Raw genomic sequence first — 13,574 nt, 5'->3', positions numbered from 1 at the left:
ATAAAAAATGGACTAGGAAGTATTAGTAAAGAAATCAACTGCATAATGAAAAAGTCAAGCTGCATAGGGGTGAGTAAAAAGCTAAGTGCTAACTAACAAAGGAAGACTTGCCCATGATAGTTAAAACTATTATAAGGGTTTATAATAGACCAGCTTGCAATGATTTTAATACTTGGTAGTGCTGGACAAAGATCTTGAAGTTAATGGACAAACTGCAATAAATTAAAAAAAGTAGCTAGTTAAATTTACCTAATCTCTAGGTCTATATCAGAATGAGTAAGGCAATATAAGAGGTGAAAAATAAAAATAATGTATTTATAAGTGAGTATTTTTAAGACTTTTATTTATACATTGTAATTATATATTATAATGAAGTTCAAAGTGATACAAACATACCTTTCTTTTTCCCTCTCCATACATCCCTCCCCTAATCACCACTTTCTATTATTCTACTGGTGTCTTCCCTCTTTTATCAAAAGTACCTTTGTTTCCTATTTTATCTTAGGCTTGTACATTAAAAAAAAATCATATGAGCCGGTCATGGTGTGCTCACATGTAATCCCCAGAATCTCAGGTTGGCAGTCAGCCTCAGCTATTTAGTGAGGCCCTCCACAACTTAATGAGACCCTTTCCAAAATAAAGAATAAAATAAAGTAGGGCTAGAGGTGTAGCTCAGAGGTAGAATGCCCCTGGGTTCTATCCCCAGTACCACCAAAAAAAAAAAAGAAGAAAAAGAAGAAGGAGGAGGAGGAGGAGGAGGAGGAGGAGGAGGAGGAGGAGGAGGTGGAGGTGGAGGTGGAGGTGGAGGTGGAGGAGGAAGAGGAAGAGGAGGATGAAGAGGAGGAGGAGGAGGAGAAGCAGCAGCAACAGCAGCAGCAGCAGCAGCATAAAAAAATGACCTTTGACTTTTCCTGCAACTGGCTGATCTCACTTGGCGGAATATTCTCTAGTTACATCCACTTTTCTGCAAATGACATAATTTTTTTCTTTATGGCTGAGTAAAATTCCATTGTGTGCACGTACCCCATTTTCTTTATCCATTTATCTGCTAATGGACACCTAAGTTAGTTCCATAATTTGGCTATTGTGACTTGCGCTGCTATAAACATGAGTATGTATATGTCACTACAGTATTCTGGCTTTAATTCTTTTATAAAGATACAAAGGAATGGTGTAGCTGCATCCTATGGTGCTTCCATTCTTCTAGTCTACAGCTAAAGATGCCTTTTCTCAGGGGTGCTCTGACCAAAGGGATGCTGTTGTGTAGGAATGACTTCCTTCTCTTGCTTTTCAATGGGGTCTCAGGGACAAAGGCCTCACTTAACAGCTCTGAGTCTCAAGATGATAGAGTCCCTTTAAGGTTTAGCTTCCCCTACATGGATTTTCTAAAAAAAAAAAAAAAAAAAAAATGTCTATAGGGAACACTTAAACCCAAAAATCACCACTGTGCACAATTAAGCTGAAAATAATCAGAGAACAGACAGGATAGTGAGCTGGGTTCCTGTCATGGAGGAGAAGAACAAAGGCATGTCTCTGTCCATCACTTAGCACTGTGGACCTGGGAGGATAACTCCACACAAAGGGCATTGTTGGCTGGGTTCTCATAGTAATGTAAAACTCCATTGTGTATATATACTATGTTTTCTTTATCCATTTATCTATTGACTGATACCTAGGTTGGTTCCACAATTTGTATATTGTAAATTGTACTACTATACACATGGGTGTTTATGTGTCACTTAGTATTCTCACTTTAATTCTTTTGAAAGATTCAAAGGAGTGCTATAGCTGGTTCCTATGGTGGTTCCATTCCTAGTAGTTTGAGGAACCTCCACATTGATATCCATAGTGGCTGTATTAATGAATAATCCAATCAAGAGAGTATATGAGTTTCTAGTTCCCAAAATCTTTGCCATCATTTATTTTTTTTTATACTTTTTGTGTGTTTGTATATGCATGGATCTAGGGATTAGGGGGCATTCTACATCTGAGCTACAACCCAGCCCTATTTTATTTTATTTTTTTAATTTGGAAACAAGGTCTTGCTAGGTTGCTGAGAGTCTCACTAAGTTGCTGAGGCTGGCTGTAAACCTACCATCCTCCTGTCTTAGCCTCCCAATTACTGGGATTACAAGCCTGTGCCACCATGCCCAGCTCTAACTGGCATTAGACTGAGTGTCAGTGTAGTTTTGATTTGCATTTCTTAATACTAGCAATTCACATTCAAAACCACATCAAAGCCGGGTGTGGTGGCGCATGCTTGTAATCCCTGTCCTTGGGAGGCAGAGACAGGAGGATCGCTGCAAGTTTGACGCCAGCCATACTGGCTTAGGAGACTGTTTTCAAATAAAAAGTATAAAATAGGTCTGGGAGTGTAGTCTGGAGGTAGAGGTAGAAGGACTTCCAAGAACCCCAGTACCACCAAACACACACACACACACACACACACACACACACACACACACACACACACATCATAAAGATTATGCACCATGACTAAGTATTCCATGTATGAAAGGCTCATGATGTAACATACACAAGTCAATAAATATAATTCATTACATAAATAGAACCAGGGACAAAAATCACAAATCCAATAGACACTGAAAAAGCATTTGGCAAAATTCAACATCCATTCATGTTAAAAAATACTGAATAGCTGGGTGTGGTGGCGCACGCTTATAATCCCCACGCTTGGGAGGCTGAGACAGGAGGATCGCACAGGTTCGAAGCCAGCCTCAGCTACTTAGTGAGGCTCTCAGCAACTTAGTGAGACCCTGTTTCCAAATAAGATATAAAAAAGGTCTGGGAGTATAGCCCGGAGGTAGAAAGCCTCTGGATTCCACCCCCAGTACCACCAAAATAAATAAATAAATAAATAAATAAATAAATAAATAATACTGAATAAATTTCAAATAGAAAATACTTACCTTAATATCATAAAGGCAATATGTGATAAACTAAAAGCCAACATCATACTGAAAAGGAAAATACTGAAAGAATTTTCTCTAAAATCACAAACAAGATAAGCATGGCCACTGTCACCACTCCTATTCAATACAGCATTTAATGTCTAGCCAGAGCAATAAAACAAGAGAAGAAAATTAAATGGATACAAATAGGTAAAGAAAAGGTGAAATTATCTCTGCAGATAACACTATCATATATTTAGAAGATCCAAAATATTCAACCAAAAGACTTCTAGAGTGGGTAGGCAAATTCAGCAAAGTAGTCAGCTACAAAATAAACTCATACAAATCAATGCATCCACCTCTTTCTTCCTTCCTTTCTTCTTCCTTTCTTCTTTCTTTCTTTCTTTCTTTCTTTCTTTCTTTCTTTCTTTCTTTCTTTCTTTCTTTCTTTCTTTCTTTCTTTCTTTCTTTCTTTCTTTCTTTCTTTCGGTGTGTGTGTATAAGTGTAGTCCTAGGGACTGAGTCCAGGGGCATTCTACCTCTAAGCTATATTCCCAGACCTATTTTATTTTTCACTTGGAAGCAGGTTCTTGCAAAGTTGCTGAAATCCTCACTAAGTTGTTTTCTTTCTTTCTTTCTTTCTTTCTTTCTTTCTTTCTTTCTTTCTTTTTTTTTTTTTTTCTTGGTGGTACTGGAGTTCCTGGAAGCCCTTCTACCTCTGGGCTACACTCTCAGACCTATTTTTACATTTTTATTTGGAAACAGGGTCTCCTAAGCCAGTGCGCGCGGCTGCTTCGAACCTGCGCGATCCTCCTGTCTCTGCCTCCCAAGCGCGGGGATTACAAGCGTGCGCCACCACACCTGGCTAAGTTGGTTTCTAAGGCTTTGAACCTATAATCCTCCTGTCACAGCATTCCAAGTACTAGGATTATAGGTGTACACTACCACATCCATCTCTAATCAATAGCTTTTCTATACAACAACCATGAACCCACTTAAAAAGAAATCCAGAAAACAATTACATTCACAGTATCATAAAATAAAATAAAACACTTAGAAATAAGTTTAACTAAGGAGGTAAAAAAAAATCTCTACAAGGACAATTATAGAACGCTAAAGAAAAACAATGAAGAGGACCTTAGGCAATGGGAAGACCTCCCATATTCTTGCATAGGCTGAATAAATATTGTCAAAATAGCCATAGTACCAAAAGTGATCTATAGATCAAATGCAAACCCTATTAAAAACACCAATGTCATTCTTCACAAAACTAGAAAAGTCCTAAAATTCATAGGGAAGAACCAAAGACCCAGGATAGACTAAGCAATTCTGAGCAATGTTATCACTTTTTAATTCTCAAAATATTATTTTTCTAAAAATAATGGGATACATATAAATGAGCAGTGAAAGGGTATGAAAAGAAAGCAAGATAAAGTCAAACTTCTTATTAGTACTTATTTGAAGTAGTTAGAGCTTCCAGGCACTGCTGTGGTCTAAATATTTGTATCCCCCTATAATTCATGTGTTTTGGGGTCTTTGGGGGGGTGATTAGATCAGCCTTCATGAATAGAATTCATACCCTTACAAAGAGGGCACAGAAAGCTGCCTTAGAACAAGATATCATCTATGAATCACAAAGTAGGTTCTCATCAGATAGCATATCTGCTGGCATATCCATGCTTATAGCAGCACAAGTCACAATAGCCAAATTATGGAACCAACCTACGTATCCATCAACAGATGAATGAATTACAAAATTATGAGAAATATACACAACTGAATTCTACCCAGCAATTAAGAACAAAATTATGTCACTTGCAATAAAATGGAAAGACCCAGAGAACATTATGTTGAATAAGATTAACCAATCAGAGAGAGTGAAGGGTCATATGTTTTCTCTAATATGTGGATGCTAGAGAGTAATTGGGTACCAGAGGGACTCCAGATAGTGGAGGAGAAACCTCAGGTGGGCCAGGGAGGTGGTCTAGGGGAAGGGGAGTGGTAAGAGTGAGGGTCATTGAAGGAATTGCTATCATCGGCGTTGTGTACAAATGTGAAAATATCAATGTCAATCTCAGTACTCTGTATAGAAAAGAAAGAAATGGGGAAGGAGCTGGGATGGACACCAAGTATTTATGTGCAGGTATGTCACTGTCAACATAATTTACATTATGATGTGAGATTATGATGCATCAATAAAAGCATAGTTAAAAAACAAGTACTAAATACCATTCATTAGGGTATTATTAGAATAATTCATATTTTTATTTTAAAACAGCCAGGTAATGGTGATGTACCCTGTAATCTCAGTAGTTGGGAGCCTGAGACATAAGAATCTCAGGTTGAAGGCCAGCCTCAGCAACTTAGTGAGATGTTGTTTTGAAAAAAATTTTTTTAAAGGCTAGGAGTATAGCTCAGAGGTAGAATGCCCCAGGGTTTAATCCCCAGTGCTGTAAAACACACAAAACACACTTATATTTTACAACATATATAGCACCATTAATGTCTTAAGGGACCAAATTTTTATTATAAGAGTTGCAAGTGAAAAATCAAGAGTAAGAATAGAGATCAGATAAATGGATGGAGATACTAGTAGAATGGAGGAAGGGAAGTCAAAGGGGAAAAATAGTAAAGGAAACAATGAAAATAATGCTATGTTCACATATAAAGTTATAATACCAAGTTCAATATTATGAACAAGAAGGGTGAGGAAGTGGGGTGGGATCCATCCAAAGGGAAAGTGCTATGTGCATGTATGCTCCTATCACACTGAACTTTATTATAATGTACAATTTCAAGGCACCAAGAAAAAAGAAAAAAAGAGTAACTCTGGAACCTCAGTACAAACTCATGATGTATGCCTATTAAAAACATGATGTATTTTTACCTATCAAACACAAAATCAAGCTGGTTGTGGTGGAACATGTTTGTAATCCCAGTACTTGGGAGGCTGAGACAGGAAGATCACAGGTTCACAGCAAGTCTCAGCTACTTAGTGAGGCCCTCTGCAACTTAGCGAGTCTTTGTTTCAAAATAAAGAATAGACTTCCAAGAAGATGGTGACCTAGGGAAGCAGCACATATCACTTCTGCTGATACTTGGTCTCTACTGCCAGGGAAAACAGCATTCTGACAAAAGAAACCAGCATAAATTTGAAAAGGGCAGGACAAGTGAAAGGCAGAAAAAAGAAAAGAAAAAAAAAAACCCTAGAAGGCAGATCAGAGAGCAAAAAAGGACCCTGCCTACTTCCAACGGCTGTAGCTGCAAGCACCGTGGCAATGCCATCTTGCCAAACTTCCCAACCATGGTGAATAGGGAGAAGTCAGACCAACCCAGCTCTACCTGTGGGGAACAGGAACTTCTGTTCCCCACAATGAATCTGGTCCTAGCGGCACCTGCCACCTACTCAGACAGGGAGAGACTCAGGCTCAGCACTGGTGGAAAGCATGGAGGGAGACTTATACTTGTCACTAGATACAGCCCCACTGATACCAGTCATATGCAAAGATTGAGAGAGACATGGAGTGTCGGGGCCCACTCGGCTGGACCGAGATGGCACCCAGGCTTGTTGCCAGCGTGGATTCAAGATGGCGCCTAGGCTTGCAGCCAAGTCATGAGACTCACAAGATGGACGTCTCCTTGAGCATGCGCAGTGTGCCATGCTACGTGCCTGCAGAATGATCAGTGACGCCTACCACCAGCCTGCCTATTAGAAAGTCAGAAGTGTGCATGCTCTAGCTGTGGAAGCTTGGGGTTGGTAGGGAATAGAAGGAGGGATTATGATGCTGTTATAGATTGCGCTTGTTGTACGCATTGTCAGACATATTAAGAGAAGGAAGAAGAGACATGTTAAGGATCCATTAAAGAAGAATTCATATTTCAGCTGAAAAGGTGTCTGTGTCGTTCTCTAAGCCCCTGCGGGTCGGAGTCTTAGGGGACGATAATGGAGAACCAGGCTTGCAGCAGGAAAGGTGCTGGTGGTACTTGGCATCTACACAAAGAGAAACTACAGAGGCCAAGTGTACTGAGTGTGTGTGTGTATATAAATATATATATATATATATATATATGTATGTATATATATGTATGTATATATATACATACACATACATACATACATATATATACATATCTATACATATATACATATATATATTTGTATATATATATATATATATATTTATTTGTATTATGTTGTTGTTGTTTTGTTTTTTTGGGTGTGTATGCTTGTTTGTTCTTTTCCCCACCACTTTCATAAGCCTTTTCCCTTGTACATAGCTACTCTCTTCTCTCCATTCCTTTTTTCTTTTCTTTCTCTTCTTTGTCTTGTATTAAATCCAATTCTTATATCAAATCTATTTTTATATTAAATCATTATATTAAATACTCTACATTGGTAGAATCACTCCAGACTTTCCAAACCAAGTCATGAAAGTCAGGAGGACCTGGAGTAATGTATTCCAAACTCTGAAGAAAACAACATGAAGCCAAAAATTTCCTAACCATAAAACTATCTCTCAAATTTGATAGGGAAGTAAAAATCTTCCTGACTAACAGAAGCTGAAAAAAATTATGTCTACCAAGCCAGTACCAGAGAAAATATTCAAAGAGATTAAATGCAAAGAAGAAATAAGTAATACATGCTAGAACCAGAGGAACAAGAAATTCTATCAAGCAAATAACTAAGCAAAAAAGAACAAAAACTACCTCAAACAAAAGTTAAAAATCAAAATGTTAGGAATTAAAAATCATTTCTCAGTAATCACACTGAACATAAATGGCCTTAGCTCTCCAATAAAAACTCATAAGGTGGCAAATGGATTAAAAATCCATCTATCTGCTGCCTGCAAGAAACACACCTTACAAGTAAAGATAGTCACAAACTAAAAGTGAAGGGCTACAGCAAGGTAATCCACACCAACAGAACTCGAAGACAAGCAGGAGTAGCAACTATGATACCAGACAAGTGAGACTTCAAGCCCAAGATTATGAGAAGAAACAAAGCAGGTCAATTTTTTTTTTCTGATAAAAGGAATAGTCCAGCAAGAGGAAATAATGATAGTCAACATTTATGCCCCAAATATAGGTGCAGCTACTTCATAAAACAAACTCTTTGTGAAATTAAGTCACACATAAATCCCAATACAATAATACTGGGAGACTTCAACACCCCTCTCATACTACCAGACTGAACTTCTAGACAAAAGGTCAATAAAGATACCTCAGACCTAAAAAACACCATAAGCCAAATGGACATACAGAATATTCCACCCAACTACAGCAGACTTCACATTTTCTCAGCTGCTCATGAAACCTTCTCCAAAATAGATCACATCCTAGCCACAAAGGGAGCACTAGCAAATTCAAAAAATGTAACATACTTCCCTGTGTCTTTTCAGACCACAGTGAAATGAAACTAGAAACTATAAGAAGACACAGAGTAACCACATAAACATGTGAAGACTGAACACCACACTGCTGAAAGAAAAATGGGTCATAGAAGTAGTAAGGGGTAAAATCAAGAATGCAAATTAGTGCAACCACTTTGGAAAACAGTATGGAGGATCCTCAGAAGAATGAGAATGAATTTACCATTTGATCCAGCAATACCACTTCTGGGTATCTACCCAAAAGAATGGAAACCAAACTACCAAATGAATGGATGCATATCCATGGTCATAGCAGCATAATTCACCATTGCCAAACTATGGAACCCACCAAGATGTCCATCAACAGATGAATGGATTACAAAACTATGGGATATGTACACAAGGGAATTTTAATAAGCCATAAAGAAGAACAAAATTATGCCATTTGTGGGGAAATAAATGAAACTGGAGGACATTATGCTGAGATTAGTCAGTCACAGAAAGTAAGAAACTGGATGCTCTCCCTAACATGTGGAAGCTAGGGAGAAAATGGGTTATAGGAAGAATTGTAGATAAAGAAGGAGAAACCATAGAGGACCAAATAAGAGGGCATAGCTGAGAGGGATGAAAGGGAGGAAGAGAGAAATTCCCTAATGTACATGATGTACGTTCATAAACATATCAATCACTAAACCAAACATGAGAAGGAGGAAAGGGAGAGGGAGTAGAGTCGGAATTGGGTAAGAGTTAAATAAGTGATGTGTGCTTGTATGCCTCTACCATCTTGTACCCCATTAAGATGTATGACTATAACGTACCAATAAAAAAAAAAAAAACGACAGTAAGGAAAGAAAAAGAATACAAAATGAGGCTGGAGTATAGCTCAGAGTTTGAATGTCCCTGGGTAAAATCTCTAGTACCACAAAAAATTAAAATTAAAAATTAAAAATTTCTAAAAGTAATGATCAATCAGCATCAATGAGCACATGTACCACCCAACTGGTCTCTATGTAACATTTCCCTCCAATAGAAGCAAGGCCTTATTGGAAAAATGGCTAATCCCAAAGTTGGGATCAAAAATATGCAAAAGAAGCCTGGCATATCCTGTCACACCAGAAAGCAAGGAAACTACTGAAATCAAGGCAGAAGAATATAGAAGCCAATTGGCCAAAGATGGAATAATTTGATCATTAAAGAAAATTAAGTTGGCCAGATACTACAAAGCAGCTACAAAAATTGTAAAACTGGTCAAATCAAACCCTAAAGGAATTGTTCAGGGAAACTCAAAAGGTATATATAAGAAAGGTGAAGAGAAACAAAAGCAAAAAATTAAAATAATGATCTCTACTTCAGAACAAGTAGCCCTGGAAAGAACTTGCCCTAGAAATGGGGGCAACGATCCTCAATTTGGGAACCCCCAAAAGGAAGAGGGACTCAGAGACCACCTAAAGAAAAAAGAAAAAAGAAATGTTACTGATATGGAAAAAAAGGCATTTTAAAAGAAAATGCCCAGACCTAAAGATGAAAGAAAGTTTCATATATCTCATGATCTTTGATGAGGAGTAAGCCTACTGTAACAGGACAGCCTGCTTGAACTCTGCATGTCTCCACTTAATACTCCCATAGAACCTGTAAAGAAATCAGATGGATACTATAGGTTGGCTCAGGAACTGAGGGTTATAAATCAGATTGTACAAAGCAGGAACCCCAGAGTCTCTAATCCTTATACCCCTTAGCAGGATTCCTCATGGGCATAGCTGGTTTCGCATGGTAGATTTAAAGGATGCCTTCTGAGCCTGTCCTCTAGCTAAGAAAACTAGGAATATCTTTGCTTTTGAATGGGAGGACCCTGAGACATGCAGAAAATAGCAATATCGCTGGACAGTCTTGTCACAAGGGTGCACAAAATCACCCAACTTGTTTGTACAAGTTCTAGTAAAAGTGCTGGAGGAATCTGAGACTCATTCCTCAATTGGGCTGATCCAATATGTTGGCAATCTACTCCTCTCAGGAATGGATAAAGAAAAAGTTACTAACACAATAAATTTATCAGTTTCTGGGACAATGTGGCCTGAGAGTCTCAAAGACCAAACTGCCATTTATAGAAAAGGAAGTAAAATATTTAGAACACCTGATCAGCAAGGTGAAAAGGATAATGGATCCAGATAAGGTTCAGGGATAAATAGGATGCCTCTTCTGGGAACCAAAAAGGAATTAAGAAATTTTTTAGGGCTTATTGGGTACTGTAGATTATGGAATAATTTATATGCCTTTAAAACTACAGAATTATATCTTAAACTCCTAGATGAATTATATCTTAAGTTTCCCCCTTCTCGGGAAGCCAGAGGTAGTAAAATTGGTCGAGGCTCTCAAGCCTTACTATCCCTAGAAAAACCATTCCATTTATTTATTAATGTAGATAAGGGTACTGCATTAGGGGTGTTAGCCCAAGAGGATGGAGGAAAGAAACAGCCCATAGCCTATTTGTCCAAGATCTTGGATGCTGTTACCAAAGGCTGGCCCTACTGCATTTAGTCAGTAACAGCTATAGCCCTACTTACAGAAGAAAGCAGAAAAATGACCTTTGGTGGATCCTTAGCTATAAGTACTAAAAAATCAGATTAGAGCAATTCTAAACTGTAGGGTGGGTAGATGGATGATGGGCTCCCCCAAACACTAAACTATGAAGCAATCCAATTAGAAAAAAGATAATCTGACCCTCACTATCACTAACAACCTTAACCCAGATGAATTTTTAATAGGAGGTAGAGCCCAAGAGCCCTTAGAACATCATTGTCTGGACCTTATAGATTATCAGACCAAAGTCAGATCTGAATTCAGGGAGATCCCTTTCTCCATAGGTGCTAGGCTCTTTGTAGGTGGCTCCTTTGGAATACTCAAATGAAAAAGGCATAATGGATACTCAGTCAATTATCAATTAATCAGATTCTCCAAACTCCTCGTTTTTTTCACTCCCATCTCAATTCCATCCCCTCATCTATATTACTCTCCACATTTTAATTTCTATCTCCCTTTCTTCTCCATCCTCTTTATTTCTTCTCTATTTTCCTTACTTTTTATTCCATCCCACAATTCAATTTAATAAACTCATAAAATCATAATCTACTCAGTCAATTATACATTATTCTCCAAACAATGAACAACTTTCAACCAAGATTCTAACAACTTCCAACCAAGACTGCTATATCCAGCAAAGTTATCCTTCAGAATTGAAAGAAAAATAAATATCTTTCACATAAACTAAAATAATTCATGACTAGTATACTAGAACTACATAAAACAAAGAAATAATAAACACAGAAAATATTAAAAATAAATTTCAGAGCCAGAGAAAGGACAAAACCCCTTACAAAAGAAACTAAGTAGAGAAGAACCAAGACTGAGTAAAATAGATATAAACCAAAATGGCAGGAAATAACAAACATCTCTCTATAATAACACAGAATGTAAGTGGTCTCAACTCCCCAAATAAAAGATGTATACTGGCTAAGTGGATTTAAAACTATCCAATTAAATGTTGTTTACAAGAAACTCACCTTACATGCAAGAACATCCACCCTAAAGTAAATAGATGGAAACAAATATTCCATGCAAATAGAGACCAAAATCAAGCAGGAACAACTACTCTTATATTCAACAAAGTAGACAACAAAACTTATCACAAGAGAGAAAGAGGGAGAGACTATATAAGTCCCCCTTCTTTCTCTCTTGCTTGTGGCCTCCATGATGTAAGAGCAGAGCCTAGCACACTCTGTCTTCCACTTCCTGCTGCTACACCCTGACTCCACAGATCAGGCCTGACATAGAATAAACTCTGGAATCTCCAAAAATTGCGAGCAAATAAATCTTCCTTCTTCTAAGTTGTGTGGTCATTCATTTTGGATGACAGCAGTAGGAATGTTGACTAACACACCTACTTACATAAAACAAATACTATTCAGCATTAAGGCTCGGAGAAATCCCAATATAATAATACTGTTAGACCAACACATCTCTCTCAAGGATAGGTCATTCAGAAAATAATTTAGTAAATATTCTTCAGATCTTAAGAATACTATGAGACAAATGGACCTGAAAAACATTATAGAATATTTCATCCAACAACAGCCAAATTCACGTTATTTTCAATTGCTCATGGAACGTCTCCAAAATTGACCATATTGTAGGCCATAAAGCAAGCCTTAGAAAATACAAAAAACTTTTCAGATCATTATATTAAGAATCAACAAAAAGAAAAACCATAGGTATTAAATAAATATATGATTCAGGCATGTTGGGACATGCCTATTATTCTAGTACTTGGGAGGCTGAAACAGGAGTATCACAGATTTGAGGCCAGCTTCAGGTAATTAGCCAGGCTCTCAGTAACTTAGCAAAACCCTGTTTCAAAATTTAAAGGAAGCTGGGAGTGGTGGCGCACGCTTGTAATCATTGTGCTTGAGAGGCAGAGACAGGAGGATTGCGCAGGTTCGAAGCCTGGCTTAAGAGACCCTGTTTCCAAAAATAAAATAGGTCTGGGAGTGTAGCCCGGAGGTAGAAGGGCTTCCAGGAACCCCAGAACCCCACCCCCACCCACACACACAAAATTAAAGAAAAAAAAAAAAAAAGATTGGGGGTAGAGCTCAGATGTAGAATGTCCCTGGGTTTAATCCCCAGGACCACAAAAGAAAATAATCATTTTGTTCTAGGATGTAGCTTGTTTTGGCTAGGCTGTCTAAGGGTTTATCAATCTTGTTTATCTTTTCAAAAAGCCAAATTTTTGTTGTATTGATCCTACTAAAGATGGAAATAACTGAGACAGATAAGAGGAAGAAGAGGAAAGAGAAGGTAGGGCCTCTTTCTTTGGCAAAGGATTTAATTGGCAGATTGTCTTTGATGATCTCCACATGCCTTTTTTTCAACTAATTTTTAATGTAGTAACATATTTGATGAGCACTTATATGCAAGGGACTGGGCTAGTAGCAGCCCTAAGGGAGAAATGGAAGTATCTGCTCCCTTAAAAGAAGCTTACAATTAAACAGATAACCCACTGATGTTTTATGACCTGTAAATATTTTGCTTCTTCTCCCAAGGCCATATTCCAACCTCTCTGTATTAATTTACAAAGTATTTCACTTCATAATTACACAGATAAAAAGTATGGTGCCAGGGCATACTAAATATTTTACACTGAAAGAATCTGAAAAAACAAGAAAGGCAGGAAGGTCCTTCCATGTGACCTTTCCCCTAAAGCAGATTATAGGCCCCTCCAGGTAGATGTGTCATATCCAGA

At 37.8% G+C, this 13,574-nt stretch overlaps 1 protein-coding gene across 1 annotated transcript in view; it reads right to left on the bottom strand.

Moving 5' to 3' along the window:
* IFT80 (intraflagellar transport 80) overlaps nt 1-13,574 on the bottom strand; it is a gene marked incomplete at both ends in the record, with an annotated part of 121,817 nt that overhangs the window by 48,003 nt on the left and 60,240 nt on the right. The gene's annotated exons all lie outside the window — the stretch shown is intronic.

This window comes from Muscardinus avellanarius (assembly GCF_963383645.1).
Source record: "Muscardinus avellanarius genome assembly, chromosome: 5".
NCBI lineage: Eukaryota > Metazoa > Chordata > Mammalia > Rodentia > Gliridae > Muscardinus > Muscardinus avellanarius.
Note: the sequence above shows the minus strand (reverse complement) of the source record. Positions and strands in the feature narration are given on the sequence as shown.